The following is a 27,415-nucleotide window of genomic DNA, read 5'->3' on the forward strand; positions in this document are numbered from 1 at the left end:
ACTATCATGTCAGGTGTATTTAAATGAAGTAGACAACAATGACCTGTCCTTATTAGATTGAAGCTGAAGAAGCCACATGCTAGAGACTGCTAGCACAGTATGTTGTGTAGTGCTGCTCATTATGTTAACTGATTTGCACAACAGAACAAACAATTTACGACCACACTTTAAAAACCTGGGCTACACGTGAACATCTTAATATTAACAGTAATAAAAAATGTAAAAAAAAAAATCCCATTTGAACTAGTGCACTCAGTTAACAGATGTTGACACATGAACATCAGTAAATGCCATGTTAAGACTTTAAATAATGTGGTCTAAGATAATGAAGGCTTTAAAAAGAAGCATTTGGTCCGTCCTGCTGCTCTATTACTTCATGGTACCGGTTACACCATTACACTACGGTTTAGGTTTGAAGATTTTCTCTTTTCAGTTGACATTTCTGGGAAATAATTAAAGCTCAATTTACCTAAAATGATCCTTTCAATGCAATAAGGAGACTGAACTCTCTAGAAAAATAATAGATGGAAAAAGGCCAATGGCAATAAGATCTACCTTGCCCTCCCACACACTCCACACTCACATGTATGATACTACAGACTTGCCTCTAAGGCAGAGAGCCATAAATCCTGTCACAGCTCCCAGACAATGACAAGCGTGGCCTTTGCCTCCCTTCTATATTACTCTGACTCATCCAGTGTACACAAAACTGTGCAGCTCGGTGCAAACCTCCTGAGATCTCTTTTCTTCGAACATCATTGTCAAGAAGGAAATGGCTGTAAATATTTGATTAAATATGTATAAGCTAAGGCAATGCCAAACCTTTGGGTGGATCAAGGATGTGTATGAGATTGCTAGTGAAGGGTGTCATTAGAAATACATAAATGGGTTGACATGAACTGGACAGTATGTAGAAGATTACATGTAAATCTCACTAGTCTTAATGCTGTCACACAATGTTCTTCAGGCTTTGACAGCAGTCACTAAAAAGTGAGTTTTATTTTCTCACCGATTACCTCTAAAGAAGTCTTTCATGCTCAAACAGATCTTGAGAAGAAATCTTAATTATCTGTAATAGCTGTAACATGATAAGGTTTGAGAGTTCATGCATGTGATATTTTAGAGGTGACTTGAAAGCATGTATGAGGTGTTAACCATCTCTCTGAGCTTCCCTTGCTGGCTCATGCCACCTCAAAAGAGCATCATTAATTAACATGCCATTATCAGAGCTGAATGCTAGCTGGGGGAGATTAATGCTGAACGGAGCTGCTAGAGGATTAAAGGTCACATCCTGTGTGTTAATCACCCAGCACCCCTGACCCCTGGAAGGAAACACAGTAGAATGACCACATTATTGCCACCTGGTTGGGCACCAATCACAAGCAGGATCAAAATGAGGTCTGCTCCTCTGGGCAGACACAGACAGTGAGGAGATGAGATGGAAAGTAATAAAAGAAAATGACATTTTTCCATGCCAAAAGAGGACGACCATGAAATGAAACTGCACTTGCAATGTTAACGGTATTACTTGCAGTATGAAAATGGCTGCAAAGGTCACTGATTGTGAAGTGGCTCCACAGCATCATGATTACACATCTAACATATCATTGTCAGTGACTTATTCAATATTTTCAAGTGCATCATACACAAGCTTTTCAGCCCACATATCCTATAGTTGCCTCCTTCACAGTCTCCTTCCTGTCACACCAAGACCGTGTGCAAGTCTGTTAATAACACATTACACCCTAAGTGTGAAAATCTTTGAGGACTTTCCAAGGTGAATGGATTCTGGGTGTTCTAGAGAAAAGGCTCATGGGCTGGATCTGCGCTTCTATATCATATTTCTGCAGCCGACACTCACCTCCCACTCTCCCACATCTGACATGAATCTCTCAGATCGGATGTGACTCACTAGCTCTGGCAGTGGAAGGCTAAATTCTTCTTCTATTACTCTCACAAAGACCACTCAGCTCTTTCCACTGCCTTTAGTTTTTGTCTTTTGTAGTTCATCACAGTGAGCTTCCAGTCTATGATGTGTGTGATCATAAAAACGACCACACTGTTTTGGAGGAATTCACATGTAGTCAAAATGAGACATTTATTGTATTCACATGAAGATCATCTGACAGCTTTGCTGGTGGCAGTAAATCTTTAATGTGTAGTGAATTATGTATTCTTTCAACATTCATTTTTATTTACAAGAGTACAGAAAATGAAGTTTCTGCAAACACATATTGAGCATTGTTGGGTTCTGTGCTGGTGGACGGAAGTGGAGGTCAGGTAAAAACAGTATTATACATTGGGAATGCTCAGAGAGCATTGTAGGTGCTTACCGGGCAGCATTTATTCTCAGAGGAGCCTATATTCCTGCATCAACGGTTTCCAGGACACGGCCACTTGGCTCACTGCTTGTTTGATGGACTATTTTTCCTCCTTCCCAAACAAGAGTGTGCACATTTTGACCTTGGTGTCAGCACAGCCAGACTGAAGCTGCTGAGTAGGATGTCTCTTTCTCAAGTACATTCACAGCAGTAATTTGCAGTCTTTTGTGTGTGTGTTTGTTCTTTCAGTGATTCTGGAAAAAATAAATGAAATATTTCCAGTAATGTGATTTTGCTAATTTGCAATGAGACTAGTGCTCTAGCATGTCCAAAGTGTGTTCTCTCCTATTGCAATGTTCTTTAGTCCATGCAAAAGCATGGATTAGCGTGTACATTAATATGTGAAGATATGCAATATGGTTCAAATTATAATTAATGTTGGTAATGTAAGTCCACAACTTTGATCCAATCTGATCAAAGTTGTGGCAGTCTAAAATTTTAAACATTCTTGGCCTTCATCTCACCTTTATTTTTTTTTTACCTAGATGAGACAACTGTTTCCACCAAATGACATGAAACACTTGCATGTGAAATAGAGGAGTAGGTGATGGCAAGTGAAAATGCATGAAGAACAATGGATATGTGAGGCAAGATTAATATGAATAAACAGAACAATTCATTTTCAAATAAAACAGGAAATGTAGTTATCTAAGACACATAACTTACAAAACAAAAATGAAAACCCCAAAATCAAAAGACAAGGTCCAGACTTGAAGAAATAAAGAACATAACCAAAACCACAGATTGTGACTAACAATGAGCTCAGTCTTGTTATATAAACAGTAAGCCAAACCCCAACCCTTATTATGATTTCCAGCTTTAGTTCATGTCTTATTTAGCATTGGTCATTGTGGTGTTCAGCTTCTCAAAAGCTGAGAAAAATATGGATCTCACACAAGTTAGCAGACATAGCAAATATGGTAGCTGCTAAACAACATCATCAGCTACGCTTATGAAAGTATAAGCAGCACTGTGCTAAAGTAGGCATGACTACCTAAATCCATGTCTGAGGATATCTCCAACTGGATAAAATTGGAAGAAAATGGAATGAGAGACCAGATTTAGGAAAGTTAACCAACAGAATTATTTTATGTAATTATTTTACATAATTACTTAAGAAAGTCACAAAGTTTGTTACAGTGCTGCAAAACATTAGGACTGTAGCACTGTTATGGTTCACAGCGAGCACACTATGAGGGCTCAGCTCAAAGCACTGCTGTGTGCTGGGGTGATCTTCCATTTAATGTCACTGAGAATTATGCTGAGCCAAAGTTGACTGCTTTATTTTTTTTAAGTTATTATACAACTTTGCTTGTTGCAAGCAATATAAGTTGATAACACGTTACGCATATTTCATCCATATGAAGAGAGGGGTGGAGCTGTCAACTGATCACCACCTGGTGGTGAGTTGTCTCAGATGGTGGGGGGAGGATGCAAGTGTGTTGTGAGGGTCTGCTGGGAATGTCTGGTGGAGTCCCCTGTCAGAAAGAGTTTCAACTCCCATCTCTGGCAGAGCTTCAACCATGTCCCGGGTGAGGCGGGGGACATTGAGTCCGAGTGGGCTGTGTTCCGTGCCTCTATTGTCAAGGCGGCCAGCTGCAGCTGTGGCCTTAAAGTCGTAGGAGCCTGTCGTGGCGGTAACCCTCGAACTCGTTGGGGGACACCAGCAGTAAGGGGTGCTGTCAAGCTGAAGAAGGAGTCCTATCGGGCCTTTTTGGCCTGTGGGACTCCAGAGGCAGCTCATGGGTATCGGCGGGCTAAGCGGAGTGCAGCTTCGGCGGTCAGTAAAGCAAAAACTCAGGCATGGGAGGAGTTAGGAGAGGCCATGGAGAATGACTTTCAGATGACTTCGAGGAGATTCTGGTCCACCATCCGGCAGCTCAGAACGGGAAAGCAGTGCTCCATCAACACTGTGTACAGTGGGGATGGGGGGCTGCTGACCTCGACTCGGGACGTTGTGAGGCAGTGGAAGGAATATTTCGAAGACCTTCTCAATCCCACCAACACGTCTTCCGATGAGGAAGCAGAATCGGAGGTAGCTGGTGCTGGCTCTCCCATCTCACTGAGGTCACTGAGGTGGATAAAAAGCTCCTCGGTGGCAAGGCCCAAAGGGTGGATGAGGTCCACCCGGAGTTCCTTAAGGCTCTGGATGCTGTAGGGCTGTCTTGGCTGACACGCCTCTGCAGCATCGCGTGGACATCAGGGACAGTTCCCCTGGACTGGCAGACTGGGGTGGTGGTCTTCCTCTTCAAAAAGGGGGACCAGAGGGTGTCCTCCAACTACAGGGGGATCACACTCCTCAGCCTCCCCGGTAAGGTCTATTCAGGGGTGCTGGAGAGGAGGGTCCGTCGGATCGACGAACCTCAGATTGAGGAGCAGTGTGGTTTTTGTCCTGGTTGTGGAACAGTGGACCAGCTCTACACCCCCTTCAGGGTCTTTGAGGAGGCATGGGAGTTTGCTCAACCAATCTACATGTGCTTTGTGGACTTGAAGAAGGCATTTGACCGTGTCCCCCGGGGACTCTTGTGGGGGGGTACTCTGGGAGTATGGAGTGCCGGACCCGCTTGTACGAGCTGTCCGGTCCCTGTACGACTGGTGTCAGAGCTTGGTCCGCATTGCCGGCAGTAAAACAGAATCGTTTCCAGTGAGGGTTGGACTCTGCCAAGGCTGCCTTTTGTCACAGATTCTGTTTATAACTTTTATGGACAGAATTTCTAGGTGCACCCAAGGTGTTGAGGGGATCTGGTTTGGTGGCCTCAGGATTGGGTCTCTGCCCTTTGTGGATAATGTGGTTCTGTTGGCTTCATCAGGCCGTGATCTTCAGCTCTCACTAGAGTGATTCGCAGCCGAATGTGAAGCGGGTGGGATGAGAATCAGCACCTCCAAATCCGAGACCATGGTCCTCTGCCGAAAAAGGGTGGAGTGCTCTCTCCGGGTCTGCAATAGGGTCCTGCCCCAAGTGGAGAAGTTCACGTCTTGTATACGAGTGAGGGAAGGATGGAGCGGGAGATCGACAGGCGGATCTGTGCGGCGTCTGACGTGATGCGGACTCTGCAACGGTCTGTCGTGGTGAAGAAGGAGCTGAGCCAAAAGGCAAAGCTCTCGCTTTACCGGTCGATCTACGTTCCCACCCTCACCTATGGTTACGAGCTGTGGGTAGTGACCGAAAGAACAAGATCGCAAATACAAGCGGCCGAAATGAGATTTCTCTGCAGGGTGGCCGGGCTCTCCCTTAGAGATAGGGTGAGAAGCTCGGTGATCTGGGAGGGGCTCAGAGTAGACCCAGCAGCACCTCCGCATCGAGAGGAGCCAGATGAGGTGGCTCGGGCATCTGGCCAGGATGCCTCCTGGACGCCTACCTGGTGAGGTAGTCCCACCGGAAAGAGGCCCCCGTGGGAGACCCAGGACACGCTGGATGGACTACATCTCTTGGCTGGCCTGGGAATGCCTCAGGATCCCTCCGGATGAGCTGGTGAATGTGGCCGGGGAGAGGGAAGTCTGGATTTCCCTGCTTAGGCAGCTGCCCCCGCAACCCGACTCCAGATAAGAGGCAGAAAATGGATGGATGGATATATAAACAGACAGTTTAAATTTTTATTAATCTGTTTCATCTATTTTTTTACTCTTTTTTTTTAAACAGTTTAAAACAGAACTTTCTTTGCACCACTGACATGATGGCAACTGTTGGCCTTGCTGTCATCATATTGTGTATAGATTAGACAAAGACATTACTGTGATATTAAAAAGATAACTCCAATAAATACGGCCTTGTAGCCAGAAACGAGCTTCTAATGACATGATGAATGATAATGTTGTGTCCTACTTAATGTATAAGGATTAGGGCTGGGCAATATGAACCAAATCTTATATCTTGATATTTTTTACCTGAATCACGATATACGATATATATCTCGATATATATATCTATATGTTTTTTTGTCAAGTAACCAAAGAGACAGTTCAAATTTACAGCCATCAGTGCTAAATACACTTTTATTAAGGATCAGCAGCACATGTGCATTGAAACAGTTGACTGAAATTAAAGTACCTTTACATTAAATTAAATGCTCCTAAAACTAAATAAATGAAAAATACTTTTCAATAATATAACAAAAATACATCTGTGCAAAATGCAAAAGAAAATATGCTTTTAACTAAAATCAAGCTATCTTGATATAAACGATATTCCCTCCTTCTATTTTGCGTCTGATAAAGTCTTGATATATTTCAAAATCTCAATACATTGCCCAGCCCCAATAAGGATGATGACAAAATCCTTTTTTGGGTCTCCTATAGAAAAGAAATTTTGTCTTAAAGGACTTTCTGGTAAAACATATAAAAAAGAAATTTAATTAGACAATTATATACCAAGAAATGGACAAACCTGGCTTACACCAGCAAAATCAACAAATTGTTAGCCTAATAAAATGATTGTCTAAGTCATATTTTAATGTGGTATAGGCAAAGATGCACAGTGAATCAGCTATTTTAAGAGACTAGAGTTCAGCAGATACTGCAATTTGATCAAAATATGACTGAGGCAATTATGCTATGAGGCTAACGATAATATATTTAAGATCAAGGTGGAGAATTTTGGGGTCAGTGTATTGACCATAGATAACACAGTCAGTAACAAACCTGTACTTGCTGTGCATACCATAGAGCAGGGCTACTCAATTCGGTCCTACGAGGGCCACAATCCAGCAGGTTTTCCATGTATCCCTGTACCAACACACCTGAGTCAAATTAGGTGGCTCTAACAGCCAATCAGGTTCTACACAATGACTCATTAATTTGACTCAGGTGTGTTGGTACAGGGATACATGGAAAACCTGCTGGATTGCGGCCCTCGTAGGACTGAATTGAGTAGCCCTGCCATAGAGTGTCAATTTTCAAAGTAATGAAATTATTTTAAAAAAGCAGTCACTGGATTAAAGATTTCTTGAAACTAACAGCTCAGATCATAAAATCCTGAGAAAAAAGATCAGTTCAGATAATACATCAAGAAAACAAGTAAGGTAAAAGAACATGACTATATTTATTAGACCTGGAAATTGTGTTTGTATTTTTTATTCAGCCTATCTAAAACTGTCCATTAGCCTTGTGGTTATGAGCATAATGTTGCATTATATCTGATGTAAAAGAAAAGAAGTTCACATTATTGGATGTATTACTTCTTACAAAATTGTCCATATCTAAATGCTAAGTTTACCATTTATCTTTACTGTCCATAAGTCAAAGCCTCAGTTATTATCAGCTTCATTACCAGGATGCATTTCTGTGTTATTAATGCTGGATTATGTCTAGCATTGCCTCAAAAGAACTCAAAAAACTTAGACATCACTGTTTTTCAATAAGTTAGAAAAAGACCGGCTGAAAAGACTAATGTGTAATCTCCATTATGTATGTATGACTTTTCAAGTGTGGGTAAATTTCCTTACATGCCTTTGGGTTTGAAGACTAAATAACAGAAATAAAATGCACAGGAAACTAATCTTCTAAACTAATGGAGCCTTAAATGGCAAACTAAACTCTGTCCCAACTAAATGTAAATAGATTCATATAATGAAGCCCAGCGTTTAGTTTTAACATTAAGGAGAATGATTCAATCATCCCTGTCCTTTTCTCGATGAAGCTTGAATTGTTGTGATTTCTCATTTCAAACACCATAAAGGTCATATTATTGGAAAATTTCTCCAGGAAAGCAAGTCTGGGTTCTTGATACAAGGAGTGAAATCTACAATTCTGTGATCAAAGTCAAACACTTGCTTTGCCGGCACCAGAGAATTTGAGGAAAAACCAGGGACTCTGAGATGAAGAGTGATTGACAAGGATTTTAGTCTGTGTCCTTTTGTGGCACGTTTGAATGTCAAGCTTCTTCCTTTAAGCCATGCTGCTGAAAAGCCTTTCCCCTTCAGGGGTCTTTCTCAGCCTGCACAGACACAGACGCTATCTTGTGATCTTACTGCAAAAGCACATGAAAGTTCATTCTCAAACACACACACACACATACACACACACACACACACACACACACACACACACACACACACACACACACACACACACACACACACACACATACACACACACACACACACACACACACACACACACACACACAAGGGGACGGATGTGTGACAAAGATGACTTCAGTCCCAGTATCTACAATTACACTCTGTTCTTATCTCTACAATTATAGACACTCTGTGGACTCTGTTGACATTTCACCTCATTTCTGATGTAACATCTTTCCAGACTTTATTGTCATTATATATATTAACCCTAAACCTTTATTATATAATATAATATATATATCTTATTTAAATTCCATTATTCTTTGTTGTAGTTAAGAATTACTTGTACTACCTCCATATTTTCTGCCTGTTTCAGGAATGATTTAAAACCCCCTTTACTGCTTATAGCACAAGGTAGTGCTGGGCATGCCATACATGCACTGATCTATTTTTTTTCCAGCTTTGCTTGAGAATGGGGTGAACCTTATCAAACATTAGCAGGTCTGCAGTCATTCTCTGGGATGATTTGATCATCTGACTCCCAGAATGTACATTTTTTTCCACCCACAGAGTAAGAACAAAGATGTTGTATTCACATGGGAAAAGCCAAATGCATCAGCTTCTTTGGCCTGATGAGATGCATATGCATGTGACCATGAGCTGCAGCAATGTGCTGAGTGTGTTCTGTGTTATATGTTGAGCTACCCCCTGCACAGCTTGGGTATAGGAACCCATCCCCCAGCTGAGAGATTTTTTGCTCTATATGTGTGACTACATTACACCAGCATCCCATCCCCCCACTATGAGAGCCCTCTGAGCAGGTCCCTGGGGTGGGCGTTTGTGCCGGAAAGCAGACCTTTTTCCCTGTCCGTGGGATGTTATTGATGAGGTGAAGTAATGGACCCCCCCCAACTGTGCTCACAGGGACACTGAGGATAAATCAGACAGTTGGTAAGAACCAACCAGCCATTCTACCTCTCTCCAGACTCAACTGCCATTTCATTAGCTTTATTTATGGGGATTCAGTGCTTTCCTGAACACCCCCCGCCCCCCCCCCCCCCCCCCCCCCCCCCCACACACACACACACACTCTGCACTCCCACTGAAAATGCTGCCATTCTTCCTCTTTCTTCATTCTAGAGTGCTATGGCAACCCTTATACATGGCAGTTAGTCTCTCCTCCTTCTCCTTCTTTTTCTTGGAAATGCTGGTTGTGTGTGTGTCATACACTCAGTGCATCTTTCCTGCCATGGGACTATGTCTGAGTCCAGATATGTCTGCTGTCTGATGACGGTTAAAGGGCTGCGCAGATATGGATGTGCTCAGGAGTGGTGAAGGACTCAGCACCAGCTGGGCTTTTAACATTAGATCCATGTCCATCCAACTCAGCACTTCTTGCTGAGCCATATTTGACTTGGCTGATCAACAACATTCACCTCTGGGCTTACAGCTCAGTCACTCAGCGAGAAAACTGCAGCCAGAGCCGATCTTGTCCTTGAGGAAAGAAAAAGGAAATTCTGTATTTGAAAAAGATTAACTGAACTTGTATAATCCACAAAATCAGTGGCATCTCATTCCTGTCAGAGTTGTCAGAGTATATCATAAGTATGCAGACACGATTCACTTCATTTGAGCTATGCCAGGAGAATACTGGTTTGATTCTCTTTGGCTCTTTAATCACTACAGCCTCACAAGTGCCAACATTTACCACACTACTAAAATCACTTCTGAGAAAATCCACAACATCATGACCTGATTTCATCAAAACATTGGTGTTGTCACTGTTGGTGCTGTCTGTTTATGTTGTGTACAATTAGATCTGACTTTTAACCATTTCTGAAATGCCTATTAATACCAAAATGTGATCCCTGTGAACATTTTTATTCACATAATGTATTCTGTATCATGTGTCTGCGTCTAATTTATTCAAAGATGTGAAGCATGGATTGGGCATGAAATGCAGTGAATCATTGTCTGTTTGCACATGTTTCCCATTGAAACAGTTTTTTTTTCTTTCACTGTGAACATTGATGACATGACAGTCATGCTGGAACACGTCCATACAATGTTCACTTTAATGTACACTGCATGAATCCATGTGGCCGAACAGATGGTTGACTGAGCTGAGCTCCAGCAACGCTGCACCGATGCCAGTTTCATTACAGGGGTTCACTTGGATCTAGATCAAATGTGAATATGTCTGTCATGCCCACGGCAGCAAGCAGCAAAGGGGAAACACAAATACAATTTGCTGCATGAAAGAAAAGATGACATTATACCATGACATGTGTGTTAATATAAAAATTTAGCACATCTGTGAAAACTGATTAGTTTGCTCTCGAGATTAAAGAAGTTAAAAAAAAATTTTACTGGATAAATTTAAACTGAATTCAAATGTGATTAAAATAAAAAGCCATTGACTTGGATATATGATATTACAATTCAGAACATGTCCTGCAAGTGGGTGAGGCTGGAAAAACTCATATTATGTCTAACCAGTAACATTTTGTCTACATATGATCTTGATAAAAAGGAAGGAAAGGGGGAAAAAAATGAGAGAAAAGCATGCGTTGGCAGTCAGCCAGGTGTGGACAGATTCAGGAAGTTAAGCCGGAATTCCAACAATGCAGGCAGTCGTTGGCTCTTCAGTGAGGTGCTGCCATTTCTGCTCACAGCGCTGTCTTTGTTGTGGCGAGGAGGCGGCAGTTAGGTGAAGCACTGCAGCCGAGCCTTGATTTTTGCACTGGTGTGTGAATGATATGGGGAAAACAGTGTCACTAGAGGTGTCAAAGAAGAAAAAAAAAACAAAACAAAAAAAACAGGTTAATCTCTCGCTTTCTGTTTCTCTTCCTGCTTCTGACATGAACCACAGAAAATTACACGTCATAGCAAACCTGGCATTTACTCATCAGTCTTGCAAGTAACAACACATGCCACGTTGAAGCCACAATCTAAAAAATAACTTTATAAATGAAACACACAGCTTCATTTCCAACTATTTTATGATTTAGAGAACATTTCTGTGTTAATTCTGCTTGAATCTTATCAGTTTAAGTCTAAGAGACGAAATGCAAGCGTGTTATAATATGACCCGCCCCATAAAATATCAATGATATGATAATCAGCCACTGTGTCAGCTCCAGCAGCAGTTTGGATAAAGATTTTCTTTCTGTTCTGAAAAATTTCCTGTTGCTATTGTTTATTTCAGAACAGTAATGATTATCTGCAGAGCGTCTATCAGCTAAAAGCTCTGTGAAACCTCTATAGTCTGCATTCTCTCACTGGTAACATTGATGTGAGTCCCAGATCTGTTTAAACTATCATCTCCAATTATTGTAGTAATTTGTTGAGGAGATAGTTTGGGTGTTGCTAATGCAATCGTTAAACGTATCCTTGTCTAGATCTTAGGTATGTATTACATGAGGGAATTTAGGATCTTAGGACAGTTATTCTGTCCATGTGGCCTGTGACGCTTTGTAACTCTATGTGGAATCTGGCTTCAGATAAACCAGCTGTGGACATCAAAAACTGGAAAGTGAGAAACTCTTGTATTTTATCACCAAGCTGACAAATTGGGCATTGCAGATTTAGAGAGGAGGGTGTACATTATTCAAACAAACAGTTATCTTTCCTGAACTGTGATCACTGAATGAGGAGGCGGTGGTGGTTATACAGATGGTTGGAGGGGTCTCTCAAACCACAGAGCTGAAAGAAAAACACAGGCCAGAAAAACAATCCCATCTGGCGTCACAAAAAAAACGCTGTTTTGGAGATTTAGGTCAAGATATTGCCCACCTGAAGTGTACCAGATAGTTATGTGGCAAATACCAGACTAGAAAAAGGCCCAATCAAAATTATAAAGGATAAAATGAAGTGAAACCACAGTCAGTCAGTTTAGTAGGCTTTGCTGATTTCACATGCAATGGCAGAGATTTTGTGTGAAATAATTTATATGAGTCATTCTCATAAACCATTTTAGTAGCTTCTACAGCTGTGTGAGGCGGAAAGAAAGGTTTCAGACCATTAACAGGGTACTGGCTTCAGCCCAGTCATCAACTATTTACACAGCATGAGATGTTGTGATCTCTCAAATACTATCCTTCAATGTTAAGGCAGTGTATTCACAGCTTGTACTTCTCTGTGGGAATCAAGCAGCACAGATGTTGACTTCCTGGAGAGTTAGAGCTTGAGTTGACCCTGAGTGCAGATTGAAGCAGAGCTGGGGGTTGTTCTTGTATTATGAAAGGGACTATATATCGTTAATATGGCTATCCATGTGTTATCCATCCGTACAAACTGTTTATTCCCTTCAGCGTTGCGTGGATGCATAAGCCTAGCTGTTTTCAGCAACCTTTGTCAGCTCCTCCAAGATGAGTCTTGGGTTGGACTAGGGGTATGATAGTGGCAACAGGGTGGCCACCCTTTTCAGGAGTCCAAATTACCCAAATGGGCTGTGTAAGAGCAGTTGGTCTATTCTTAGCTCCTCATAGTATTTACTAGCTTTTTTTACCTGATCTCAGAGGGTAAACTTAGCCACCTTGATCAAGGTATTTTCTACTGTTTGTTGTTGTCATTTTGTTCTTTTTGTCATTACTAAATCTTATGCTCATAAGTGAGGGTAAGGATGTAGACTGACTAGTAAATGCAGACCTTTGCCTTATGGCTTAACTACTTCTTAACAGCTAAAACAAAATATAGACGACAACACTGAAGAATCTGCTCTAAACCTATGGTCAGTCTTATTCGTTTCTCTGTCACCTCTAATCAGGAGGTATTAGACATCTAATATCTGAAAATATTAGCTCAGGATAAATTCTCCATGCTTAACTTAGGAACCACGATACTATGCCATTTTTAATCTATTATTTTATTTTATTTTTTCAGAGGTAACTGTAGTTTCGCCTTTGGAAGTGCTCACTCAGATTTCATTTGCAAACCCTTTAAAACTTATTTTGAAATTCATCATCTGAAAGTGGAAATGAAACTCTTTAATCTTCATTCTTGTGCAAATGATTATTAAAAAACTTCTAAAAGATGCACTATAGTTTAATTAATCTACTTAGGTTTTTTAAATACATTATGTAACTTGAATGAAATATAATTTTCCATTTTCCAGATGTAGGCATATAGAAATACAGAGTGCTGCAGATTAATACTTTTGCACTCTATTTTTTTACATAATCTAATTGAACACACATGGATCCTTCATGCACTGATTTTAACAACACATCCATTTAATAATGAATTTGTTGTGGGCATGGGAAATGTGTAGTCCTTGAGTAAAGAGGAGGGGCAACGGAGCTTGTGGACCTATTGAAAGACAGAGAGGCGGTTCAGCCCCGCGATGGTCTTAGCAGCGGTGGTTCAGGGAGTAGAATCAGACCACTGTGTTGTGCAGGAACTGGCACGGCATCACCGAAAGCCGCCAGTAGAACAAATGAAAACGAAAACTACACTTGCTTGTGGATTAATTTTGGGGCGAGACATTTAGTCGAATCGAGGAGATCTTTAAGTATAGAAACGATCGACTGACGAGGATTGGGACATTGAATATTCTACGTTGTTACCACCGAACGGGTTCTTCTGCCTCGCCGCTAAGGTTAGTTAGCTTCCATTGCTGGCTGTGTGTTGGTTTGGTGGGGTCTGCTCTGTTGTTGGATGACGGGGTCTGGCTATTATTTGGATGAGAAACATACATTGCAGTATTGACCTTTTCGAGTATATGTTACGCTATAATCAGAAGGTTATTCAAACCTATTGAAAATAAAACGTCATGAGAACTGTATAACTCGGTGGTTACATACCTCACTACACTACTCATAATTGGCTGGCATCGCCACCTTGTTAATTATTTTATAAATCAGAAACACGTGCTACATTGCTAGGCTAAAATAGCAAATAGCTAACGGGGCTAGCTAAACGACCTGTCATAGCTGCCGAAAAGCTAACGCTTTGTTGAAGTAAAATAATCTGATAACGGCGTTTCACCTTCAAAATGCCATGCTACACACAATAATATTAGTATTCACTATTAATGAGTAATGCCAACTTTCTACTGTGTTCCAGGGTATTTTAGTGGCTGTTAAAGCTATGTCGCTTGCTAACTAGGCTATACCAAGAAACATCCAGTTTACGTTGTAAACACAGGTTTTAGATTAAGTTAAGTCACGTTGTATTCATAGTTAACATAAGTTGGTAAAAATGTTTTGTTGTCAGGTGGGCGATAAATTATTAATTACATTGATAGCGATCGATCAAATCATAAACGATACAAGTTAATGGCGACGTCAGGGAGTTAGCATTGTGATTGGTTGTCTCAGACTGATAATGTGACCGTATACATGCTGGAGCAAAGCTGAGGTGAATCACAGATTAGTGAATCATGTGAATGAATTGTAGAAGTTAGGCTGCTTTACCATAATTATGCTTTACCATAAGTATGTATGCTATTATTATTATGCTAGATGATAACTAAATTGTTATAATATTTTTATTTCTTTTATTTCGTTCATAGATTGTTATTGAGGAGGAGGCTGTATTTTTCACTCTGCAGTGATCCTCATCTGTTGTGCTTTACTGCCGATCACTTGGCACTGTCAGATAGTTTCTTCCTCTATTAACAGTTTCTATGGACATGAACCTAGCTTTAATTAAATTAAAGCAAACCCCTTGCACAATTACAATGCAACACCCACAGTTATCATAAAAGCATTATGAAACCATTGTTAAACTAGGGGTATTCAGTAATATAGAATATTTATTCACAAAGTGAACCCCCATATTCTGTGTCCTTTTTGTGATTCTTTGTTTTGATTTCTTTTTAAGAGGAATTTTTAGAGAAGATATTGTCAAGATTTATGTGTCTGGGACATTTGCCACCCACGATTCAGCTTTATCTGTATTGTGTCACTGCATGTCAGTCATCTCAAGGCACTTTAAAAGATATGGTCCAGTTCAGTCCAAGTCTTCTAATTCAAACAAATCCATTCTATCATCCACATTAGTTTAGTTTATAATAACTGTTCACATAAGCAAATTAATAAAAGGAAAATCTCTAAGGAAACCAACAGATTTTATATGAGTATATACTGGTTGGAGGATGATAGTGGAAAGGTAAAACTTCAGAAAGGAACGACTCCGGTAGAACCAGACTCAGGAAAAATGCCCATCGGCTCTCCAACTGGTTGCAGTTGGAGAGGATAGGAAAGAGGAGTCAGCAAGCACCATAACTCCAAACCAAAGATACCCACTGAGATTGAAAAAGGGAATCAGTAATAAATGACAATATCATAAACAGTATTTATACACAGGGAATAGAGTCGAGAGAAAAATGCAAAGAGGTGCTCAGTGCATACCAGGACATCCCCCAGCAGTCTCAGCCTATAGCAGCATACTTAAAGGAATGACTAAGTCACTCAAGCCTGCCCTAACTGTAAGCTTTATCAAAAGGGAAAGTTTTAAGCCTAATCTTAAAGGTAGGGAGGGTGTCTCCTTCCCTGTACTGGGAACTGGTTGCATAAGAAAGGAGCCTGATAACTCAAGGCTGTGCCTCCCATTCTACTTTTAGAAACTCTAGGAACCACAAGCAAACCAGCAGCCTGAGAATAAGGGACTGTTGGGAAGATATGAAACTCGGAAGTCTTTAAGATTCAGTGGAGCTCAGTTATTAAGCAAGCAAAGCAGTTGTTTGGAACCACAGGTAAATTTGTTCCTGCTGTTTGAGCACCCAAAGATTACAAAGTAAAAGGGAAAATGTCTTTCAATTGATGGAATCTAACCAGGTATGAAATTAAATTACTCTCTAAGGGGAAATTGTGATTATTTGCTTGACAAATAATTATAAAAAAAAAGATTTGTCAATGTTTATTTTTATGTAATTCTGACACCCACAGCCTTGTATATGAAATGTGCTATACAAATACACCTTTTTTGCTTTTGTGTTATGCACATACATGTTTGTGGAGGGTGAATTAAAGTCAATTTCTTGAAAGTTTCAGATTTTTTAACTTGGAGCTATTTTTTTCACAGTAATTTATACTTCTCAATTAAACTTTTGCAACATCTCTTTAAATGCTCTTTTAACTTTTAGCATGACTGGCTGCATTCCTTGGCTGTACATATTTCACTTATGCATATGTCACTTGTATGACCTGTAGCTGTTGGTTTTCTTCTAAACTGAAAAACAAGCTGGGGTGGTGGATGGAAAGATGATTTTTTGAGGTTAGTGGTATTTCTTCTGAACAACACCTTCGTGTTTAGATCTGTCATACCGGCTTTTTCAAGAAAATAGACTCTCTTCATTTGGCTCAAAGTCAAATGTTCCCACACTTGTGCTGTGGCGTTTGGCTGTGAAATTAGGTCTGTAACATTAAATGTCAACGAATTCTTATCAGATTGCAGTTGATCTAATGCAAATGAGATACACTGACATAAACACTGGGTGGGTGTAAAATCTCATGTACTGCAGAGGACGGCTGTGCAGAGATGACATCACGGAAAGTGCGCCAGTTTGGCACAAATAAAGACGATTATAAACAATAATTGTGATAATCTCAAATGATTGATCAGATGATTATGTAGGAACAAATATCAGGTAATTCTCTGGCATAAAAATGCATGCATGACTATATGTAATGATGCAACGGCCTTAATGGAAGAGAACAGATGAATGTAGCTACTGGAAAAGAAGTTACTATTAACTAGGGCTATCAGGAAAACATGCTATACGTTGTATATACCACTGTTGAAAGTTGTGATGATAATAAGATCTGCTATAAATAAAATGAAAAAAGCTGCTGCTTTGACTTTTTTCATATGGAGCTCCACTAGCAAAAGTCTCATGCACAGACTGACGTGGGCTGAACTTTATAGCTTGTGCTGTGTTAACGCCAGTCGCATGGTTTAGCTAACGCTAGATTTTAGTATCTTTCTTCTAACAACATAGTTCAAAATAGCCAACGTTGTGTTCTGTTTAGCGATGAGTATTTCTGCATCCACATTTTCCTTGCTCCTCTCGTTACCTTCCACCATCAAAACGCTTAGTGCATGTGCTCTAGTGCAGCACCCGTTAGCAACTACATGGAGCTGGTATCCAGGACAGTAACAGTACATGTTACTGCCCTGTTATGCAATAAGCACCCTGTTATGTAATACGTAAATTGTTACCAGTTGACAACAAAGGCAACAGCTGATTCCAAGAGCAGCTAGTCCTCTTGGTTTCTGTGCTTGTACTGCAATATGTAGTGTTATGTTGGCAGCAGAGGCATGAAGATGGAAAATATTACACCATATAGCTGTGCATGTGAAAAGCAGTGCTATCTGTGATTAAATTGATTATAGGCCACAATAAAGGAAACCATGATTATAAAAAAAATATCTCACTTGAAAAGATGACTATAGCTGGATTTATACTCTCGCTGCGTCTGCATTATCTGCCGTAGGCTGCGTGTAGGTCCGCGGAGGCTTGACGCACACCTCTTCCAGAGCTGACTTGCACCTCTGCTACGCAGCATGGTTACTCTAAAATACACCTAGTTATTGGATCAGTTTATGATTAAGTGTTTCTGGATTTCTGGATCTTCTTGCTGATTTTGTGCGGTAACCGCTATTTTTTAAATACAAAACATAGCGGACCAAGTTGATGAGAGACTGATTGACGAGGTTACATGCAGTACTGCACCATGTCAGCCACCATTGTTGTTGTTCTAAAATAGGTAATACCTACTGGAACTGAAGTAAAACATAAAAAAAGACTCCATCCCGTGTAGCCGATACGGCCCTACTGCCACCACCAGAGCAAATTTCACCATCGTCAACTTTGCCGATACTACCGTACGCAGACGTCGCATGCATCAAGCTTAAGAATGAGATCACAAAGTTGATGTAGATTTTGATCATGTTCTGGTTACATAGCATGCAATATGAAACAGTTTGTGTCAGGTATACATACAGCATTGTGCTATTTCAGACTGTTAAGGTTGCTGAACACAGTTCATGTATTTGCTAGGGCAGCCTAGAGAGCACAAAATGTGATAATGCTTTACACTACGACACTGTTGACTTAAGAACACAAATCAATGGTACAGTGTTATCAGGGCAATTTTGATATCTAATAGTTCATGAGGGGATATCCCTACCTCATCTAAGAGGGTAATGGGCGCAGAGATTAGCATTTTCTATGTGTGTTGCCTTAGGGAGACTGACTGCTCTTTCATTATCTTCTCCTGTTTGGAGAAAAAGATGTTTATGAACCTGGAATTTAGGAAGCTCATACTCGTTTTGTTGTTTATAAAAATTATTTTATTTACTCCATTACCCAAAATTTGTATCTGTTTTTATATATATATATTATTTTGGTAGTTAAGGCGTTTAAAGAAGGCCTAAAAGACCTAAAAACAGTAAGTGAATCGGCCTGTTTAACATTCAACAGTAGATCATTCCACAGTTTGGGGCCGGTCACTGGAGACCCACAGTTTCTTCTGAGTTTCATTCCTGATCTTAGGTCTGGTACACACATAAAGATTATCGGGTTGTTTTTGTCCCAATTTTTCCCCTTCCCGACCAAGGACAGCAAACGCCCGATTATCTTGAGTCGTATAAGATTTTCCTATAAAATTATCATGTGGTCTGAACTCATCGGCTCTGAAACGGGTCGTGGCTGACAATCGGAAATATTAAACATGTTCAATATTTTCGGCGAAATATCTTGAAGTGTGTGTGGAAAGCCGGCGACTCCTGAGTTGTGACTGTAGATTGTGATGTGGAACAGAATGTAGCCAGTCACAGAGTGAGCTGACTCACGCGTGAGGTCTCAACCAGATAAAAATATAATCAGATTAGAAAAAAACTTTGTGTGTACCAGGCCTTAGGAACCAAGTCACCACATTGCGTCCATCCGTCCTCTACATCATGTGTGAAGAGTTTTAACCCACCCACTACTTATTTGGAGGTCAAATGTGCATACTAATACCACTAACCTCAAAAATTTTATTTATAGAGCACTTTTCATGCACAAAGCAACACACAGTGCTGTACATAATAAAAACAAATTATGTATATTAAAAACAAAATTTAAAAGCATTCACACACCAAAGAATATAACAAAAAATAAAAAACACACCTCATAATAGTTCACCCACAAACGCACATAAGCTCACACACATACAAAGCGCATGTACACTCCCCCCACCCGCCCGTACCCCATTCTTTACGAACGTGAACTCCCATCCCCAGTTAATATCTCTGAACTGAATGTAAATATAAAAATAATAATGAAATGAAAACACCTGGCTTGACACTGCTGTAAGGAAACAATATCTTGCGGATCCAGTCACACCGGAAGCCAGCCCACTCATAACCACAGAGAGTACCACCGCAGGAACCACCCAGGTCAGGGCAGGCTGGGGTCCACACCACAGCCACAGTGCTCCAGTGCATGACCCCCAGCCACCCAGACAAGGGCAGTCACCATGGCAACAACCCTGCAGACGGAGCAGGTAGAGCTACCAGTGTGGAGGATCCCCAGGAGCAAAACACTGGAGTTAGAAAGTAACAGCAAGATTAAATAAACTTATAAACAATAAGAACTGATAAGAGTGACAAGAATAAAAATACAGATGAAGGAGTTCATAAAAAAGAAAAAATAAAGGTGTTTATAAAAACTGTACTTGGGTAAAATAAAACAATAAAACAGTCAAGCAATAAAATGGGAAGCCGCACAAATAGGTGGCATTTAAAAGAAATAAACTAAATGACAATCGGACATATTAAACTATCGGACATATTAAACATATTAAACTAAATCAAATAAAATTCAACTATAAGCTAAACTATAAGCTAAACTAAAAAGAAAGGTCTTGAGCCTGTTTTTAAAAACATCAACAGTCTTTGCAGCCCTGAGGTTCTCTGGCAGGCTGTTCCACAGTCGAGACCCGGAGTGGTGGAACGAGACCTCACCATAAGTCTTGATACTGACTTTAAGAACAACTAAGAGACCGGTACCAGAGGATCTCAGGGTCTAAAAGCTGGTCTGATTATTAGTATTGGACCTTCTTATTAAAGCATTATAAACAACTAAAATCAATCTTGAAATGCACGGGGAACTAATGCAGCGATTTTAAAGCTGGTGTTATGTGTTCCCGCCCTCTGGTCCTCGTCAGAGCCCGTGCTGCTGAGTTCTGGAGTAATTGCAGGTTAGAAATGGACTTTTTGGGAAGACCAGAGAGCAGGGCATTACAATAATCTATTCTACTAGAAATAAAAGCATGCATCAGCACCTTTGTGCTGGCAAGAGAGAGAAAAGGGTGGACTCTGGCGATGTTTTTAAGATGGTAAAATCCTGTCTATGTGACATTTCTAATGTGTGGAATGAAATCCAGATCGGAGTCAAAATGGATACCCAGATTTCTCACACACACACACACAGAATATTTAAAGTTTTGTAATTTTGGTAAAATGATCTTTCTGTCTTCAGGACTGATAATTAAAACTTCAGTTTTGTCCTGATACTCAACTTCTGAACTTGGATTTAAAGCCGCAGCTCCAGGTCCCTTTGGACAACTGCTATTGAAAAATATTTCAAAAGAGTGACTAAAGGAAAATGTGATGGTATCTGATGGTACGCTTTGTTTAATGCAGTATGGAGTCCAGGAAATGTAGCTTTTAAACACAGTTGGAAAAACTGGTATTTAAAGAAGTGTTGGAAAAGTTTAATAATCAGTATGAATTACTTGGAAAAACATGTTGATATAAGAAAAAATGATTGTACCACAAAAGGATGAGTTTCTCAAGGATATGAAAGGAATTGACTTTTACTCACCCTCCACAGATGTGTACAGCTAGTCTAGAAGGAAATCAGTACAAGAGTGTTTTTCATAAAGCGTATGTGTTATGTGTTTGATCAGGCTATGATTTGGACATAAAAACACTGCAATTATTTGACAAATAATTGTTAAAAATGTTATAATCATGAAAGGCCTAGTTATAACATAAAATAGCCAAACTGTTGGTTTTATAACTGTTAGTTATAAAAAAAAACTAAACAAACAAAAACAACAACAACAAGCAAACAAACTCTTTAGTCTATTAGTAATTTCTAGCTACTGGTATTTCTAACAATTAGTAATTATCAAAATTGTAATTAGCCTAAAAAAATGAACAATTAGCTGCCTTAGTTGCCTCTTTTAAATACACAAAATGGTCTCTATTATACGGGTTGCTGTGTCACGGTGGCAAAAAGGAAGTTATGATCAGCTTTTTATCATGTGAGAAATCATTAAATGTCAGCTGAAACTATTGTGAAAATAGGAAGGAGAATTATGTAACAGCCATGGAAGGAGAGATGTATAGGTTAATGAATCTTTTACTAAATTCTTTTTTTTTTTTCTTTTTTTTTGACCACCCTTTGTTATTTGACCAACTTTTTCATTATAAATGTATAAATGTATAAATGCACTTGGAGCTTAGGTCCTATAATTCTCTCTGGATGCAAAGCATGCTTGTCTGGTGTAATGCTTTCTGACAGAAGTTGAAATACTTTACACAAAATGACAGTACCTTGACTTCATTTATGGAAACTAGATGCAAAATGCTAATGTGTGTTTGTGTGTGATTGATGGAAATTGCAGAGACCGTACAGCCATCTGCCACAAATTCCACAGATGTGAATAGTGTGTACAGCATACAAATATACAAAAATATTCAGAGCCGACAGCAACATTTTACCACATGCAACACACAGTAACCTGTTGTTTGTGGGTGAAAACCATTTGAATAATAACTAGTATAACACAGAGTCTGGTAGTTTACATACTTATAAGTTTATTTTAGCATATTATTATCTCAAGATCATAACCAGATGTAAGTGTTCCAGCAGGCTGCAGTGGAAATACACATCTACAATAATTCCAGCACATAAAATGATGATTTTTGGGAAATAAATGACACAACTCTGGTAGGTGGGGCACTGTAAGAAACCTAAGATGGAAATATGAGGCATGCACTGTGAAACTGCCTCCTTGCTTGTTGCACTCCTCCCTCTTAGTTTCCCTCTCACTGAATTACAGCAGCTGTCTTGCATTTCTTGCTCACTACTGGACTGCATCTGGTAGGTTTTGTTTGTAGGGAATGTTATGTGTGACTCTGTGTGGCAGAATATTATGATAAAACATGGCTGGTCTGTTGCTATACCTATAATAACTCAAAAAGAGCCATTGAACTGGACACAGTGCCAACTCAGATGTAGTGGTGACTAGGTATTGAAGTCAAGCAGTGTTACTATTTTCTGAAAATGTCAAATGGGAAAGCTGTGGTAGTGTCATGCTGTTTCAAGAAAATGTCTCTTGTATTGACTCATGCAGAACCCACACAGACCCTGCAAGTAGCCGATGGCTTACAGGCTCAAGATTTGGCTGCCTTTTTAAATGCACTCCTGTTTCTATAGTTAGGATGCAGTCATCATAAAGGAAGGGGGATGGGGTATGTTGGGCCTGCCGGCCAAGGGGTTTATGGGGTTTAGAGGTCAGACAGATTCTACATCTGTCACAGTCTAGATCTCAAAAGGAGTGCAGGATTTATCGTTCCCTCCAGGATTTTGAATTCTTTATGTAATTATGCAAGACCTCTTAAATTGGGCTTGTTTTTGGATTTCAAAGGAGATTTTTTTTCTTATGTTCCTGCACTTCATTGTGTAGAACTTTTCCAGAGACACCACAAAAACCTTTCATATGGCGCAAGAATTTCAGAGGTGCTAGTTTTAAGACCTACAGTCTAACAACCTAAACAAAACCATTGTGTTTTTATATTTTTTGGAAATGTTGTATATGAGTATTGCTCTGAGTTTGGGTTTGTGTGTGGCAAAAGATTAGCCATTGTCTATTAAGCTGCTTTATTAGTCTTATATAATTCCTTGATAAATGCAGAGTTTCCCCTACTGTTATACTGATGGGGTGCCCCACCCCCTCAACAAGACCCAAAGCCCCACTAAAAGGTCACATTAATTTATTTGTCTTATTTTCCATACTGTTCCAAGTTAGAACGGAAGTAAGGTTCCCCTTCTTCTAGAACAGGTTTATACTGTGTTATTTTATTCATAACTGAACCGTCTGATTATCTGTCTGATTGACATGATGTCATGTCATAGCTGCGCCCTGATGCCACACGCATAAATACGAGTGAGGAAAGCGAGTGTGTCGGAAAACACGTCAATTACCTGCAAATCAGACATGTTTTTTTTCTTTAAATAAAACTCTCCGAGGCATGTGAAGATGAAATAACTTGCTGCTTTGTAGGTTTATTAATGTCAACATGTCATCTGAAATCTGAACTTTAAGAATGTTTAGAGCAACTACACTGAATGAATTGCATTCACAACGAAATTAAAAAGTAAAATTTTTTTCTGTGCTGAGTTTTTTTTTTTTTTTTTTAACACCAACTGTTAGTCACATATGAAAATTGTGTCACGATGACGTTCGGAAATGCAACCCAACTTCACATCGTATCCTAGCTGTTGCATGATATTTAAACGGCTATTTTAGTGTCATATTTGTTGATTGATGGATCAACAAATAACAAGGCTGTGAATCTAGGGGAGACACTGAAATGAAGTTGCTGTTAAAACCAGTCATCCATGCTCAAAGCAAATAAATGAGAGTCAGCCAGCCAGGAGCTTAGCAGAGATTAGAAATGTCTCTGTGGTAAGTGATTCACTTGGCTCTGTTACGTAACTTGGATGACAGCACGTTATATGACATTGCTCTTGTTTGTGTGTAGGATACAGATGTGGGTGGCATTTATCATACTGTTAAGTCTAATATTTTTACTCAAACTGCGTGTTAGGTTTTTTCCCCTTTTCCCCTCCTAAAGCATGTTAGTAATGGCAGCCAAGGGCATGCACCTTAGGGCTGTTGATCTTACAGAGAAAATATGGCAGTGAAAGGTATGAAGGTTTAATTACAGACTATGTTGGAGGATCACACGCTTGTCTTGACATGTTTGCTGGATCCATGAGTTGAGTTTAACCCTTTAAATGCATTTAAGGTTAAACCATTGGTGTTATGTCTGGTCTGCTATTTTTGTGGTGTTTGGATCTTTCCCCAGTAAAATCTTTTTCTGTTCGTTATTCAAGCAGGATTCATCATTCAGTCGTGTGTATCAGATTTAGGTCTGTGTAATAACATTGGCATGCATTTTGGGCATTAATGTCTGGTAACACACTTGCATGCACACTGTCCCAAGCGTACGCACACTCTGGCATCCTGTCAGGCATAAATGGAAGATCTGTGAGGCTGCTATCATGAGCTGCAAACACAGGCTCTTGGGTTGCATGCTGCCATACAGAGGAACTTTTCAAAGCTCTTGAATAATTAAATAGCAGTGCGGAGGAAGTAGGTCACCTCCGTAGACAAGTGCAATCCTCAGTTTTATTTGCTGGTGCTCAGAATGGAGAGCTGAATGTCAGGTGGGCCTTAACAAGAGAGCCAACAGATAAAAAGGTGTGTTGGTTCTGGCCTTATACAGTTGAGTAAATTTATGGACTGTGACACAATTGCACACTTAAAACACTAAAGGTCACATTGTTGAACTGTATTCTACCATTATTATTTATTTTTCTCTTAGTCAAAAATGTAAAACCAATGCTGTAGAAAATTCAAAATGGATTGCTGTTGTCATTCTTCCAACCCTTAAAATAAACTGTCTTCCACCTTCACAAACTGTCAGCAATAATTAGGTCAGATTCTGCAACCATTTTTTTCTTTGAAACAGTGATTAGACCTGAATCCAATTGAGCACATCTGGGACATCATGTCTCGCTCCATCCACCAACCCCACTTTGCACCACAGACTGTCCAGGAGTTGGCGGATGCTTTAGTCCAGGTCTGGGAGGAGATCCCTCAGGAGACCATCTGCCACCTCATCAGGAGCATACCCAGGCATTGTAGGGAGGTCATACAGGCATGTGGAGGCCACACACGCTACTGAGCCTCATTTTGACATTACATCAAAGCTGGATCAGCCTGTAGTTTGTTTTTCCACTTTAATTTTGAGTGTGACTCCAATTCCAGACCTTCATTTGTTAATAAATGTGATTTTCCATTCATAATTTTTGTGCGATTTTGTTGTCAGCACATTCAACTATGTAAAGAACAAAGTGTTTAATAAGAATACATCATACGTCGCTGTCCATGCGTCTTTTCCATTGCCATGGTTGTTAAATCCGCTCTGCCCACTAGTGGAGGAATTAAGTTCAGAGTTCAATCCCACGATCCATAGTCAGTTTCAGACTCTGTGTGGCAGCGGTTATGCATCGCTATAAAGTTTTTTTTCCATCTGCCCAACACACCCTGAACGCTATAGTCTTTCTTCAAAAGCTCTTTCAGTTTCTACAGTTGTGCTTGTCTTTATCCTTCTGCTTTTTCCCCTATTCCTGATCCTCTTCTTCTTCTCTGGTTTTCTTTCACTGGTCGCATGTCAGCTATGCTGCTCAGCACTGCCCCCACGATTTCCAGTGGTATTGCTCCTACTTCTGCGTCAATCGACGGATAGCAAAGCTCCATGAAAGCAGACCAAATTACATGTGTAACCGATAGAGGAGATGGATGGAACTGACAGACGGGCCTTAAGAGCCTTGTTCTGGAGGCTTATGGCTACTAGCAGGAATAATCTCCTTTTATCTTTTTGTCTTGCAGTGAACTTGAAGAAGCCTCTCTCTGAACATACTCTGTTTGCTCACTGTATGGTGTTGGAGATGTAAAGAACTGTCCTTTTAGGTTCAGCAGCTTGCGCAGCATGTTTCTCTGGACAATCAGGTCCAGAGTTATCCCCCAGTACAGAACCAGCTTTCGTGATTATTTTTTCAGTTCCTTGGAGTCTCTGGATCTGATGTTGCTGCCCCAGCAGATGGCTGTAAAGCTGATTGCTCATTCCACAACAGACTTATAGAAGATATGTAACATCTTGGTGCAGACATTGAATGATCTCAGCTTCCTTAAGCAGCTAAATCTGCATGTTAATGCATGTTCATGTTGATCAGTGCAACACTGATGCCGTTCTATAAAAAACCAAAACAAACCCAAACAATGAGAATCTAAATCAGAGTTTATGGAATTAAAACAGAGAGACATGTCTGGTTGGGTTGTAGCAGCAGAAGCATCTTTATGCATAAAATGTCCTCTTTATATCCTGCCTGAGGTCTGAAAACCTGTGGTTTGCACCGAAGAATTTCCTCCTCTGTGTTAATTTGAAGGCCTTTTCTGCAGATGTTTTTGGTTGGTTGTTTGTTGTGGTGAACCCTTTGTATTTGCTCTCATGTTCTCTTGTCTCAGTGGTATACTCAGATGATATTACTACCTTTTGCAGGGGGTATTTTCCACTTGGTTTGATGTTCTGACATGGCTTTTTTGCACCATAGAATGGTCCTGTGATCCTTCTTGGCTGATTTCTTCTAAGGATCTGCAGCCACTTTTATGATATTTAACTCACCACTGCATTTCTTTCTTTTTTTTTTTTTCTTTTTCCCCCTCAAAATTGAATTTGACCACTCAAAATGTCCATGCAGTCTAAAAACTAACCTGGTCTGTACTACAGAGAATGTATCCCACAGAGATAAGGATTTGGATATCGTTTGAGTTTTCTTAACCGTAACTGGATTTTTCTCAGTCATTCTTAATTACCTCACAAGTGTGGGAAAACTGCTACATAAAGAATACTCTTATCTTCTACACTACTTATGCTTGGTGAGAATTTTAAAGTGATAAGCAGCTGCTTTGAAGATACCATGCCTACAGATAGTGGGAGATGACTGTAGATTTTGTCATCCAGGTCATGGGCATCTTAAGCTCTGCACTTTTTATTTTTCTGTGAGAGAAATAATTACAAATGTAAAAATGATATTTGTATATTTGAGTGTTTGTAAAGGTTTTAAAATGTACATTTCTTTATGATTTTGTTCAATCTTAACATCAGCTGAGATGCTGAATGACAAGAGCTTAAATATTTTTGAGCAGTGGTTCCCAACCTATT

The 27,415-nt window shown here is 40.0% G+C and overlaps 1 protein-coding gene across 5 annotated transcripts in view; it reads left to right on the plus strand.

The window, feature by feature from the left end:
* Positions 1-13,777: 13,777 nt before the first annotated feature.
* Positions 13,778-27,415, plus strand: part of ncor2 (nuclear receptor corepressor 2) — an 86,913-nt gene continuing 73,275 nt past the window's right edge. For 3 of the 5 annotated variants that reach the window (XM_042000218.1, XM_042000221.1, XM_042000222.1), the window contains exon 1: positions 13,779-13,997. The gene's annotated coding sequence lies outside the window, so the exon portion shown is untranslated. Of the gene's footprint in view, positions 13,998-27,415 lie in introns of all 5 variants that reach the window. The other 2 variants (XM_042000220.1, XM_042000219.1) reach the window with 1 other exon arrangement.

This window comes from Melanotaenia boesemani, chromosome 11 (genome assembly GCF_017639745.1).
Source record: "Melanotaenia boesemani isolate fMelBoe1 chromosome 11, fMelBoe1.pri, whole genome shotgun sequence".
Lineage (NCBI taxonomy): Eukaryota > Metazoa > Chordata > Actinopteri > Atheriniformes > Melanotaeniidae > Melanotaenia > Melanotaenia boesemani.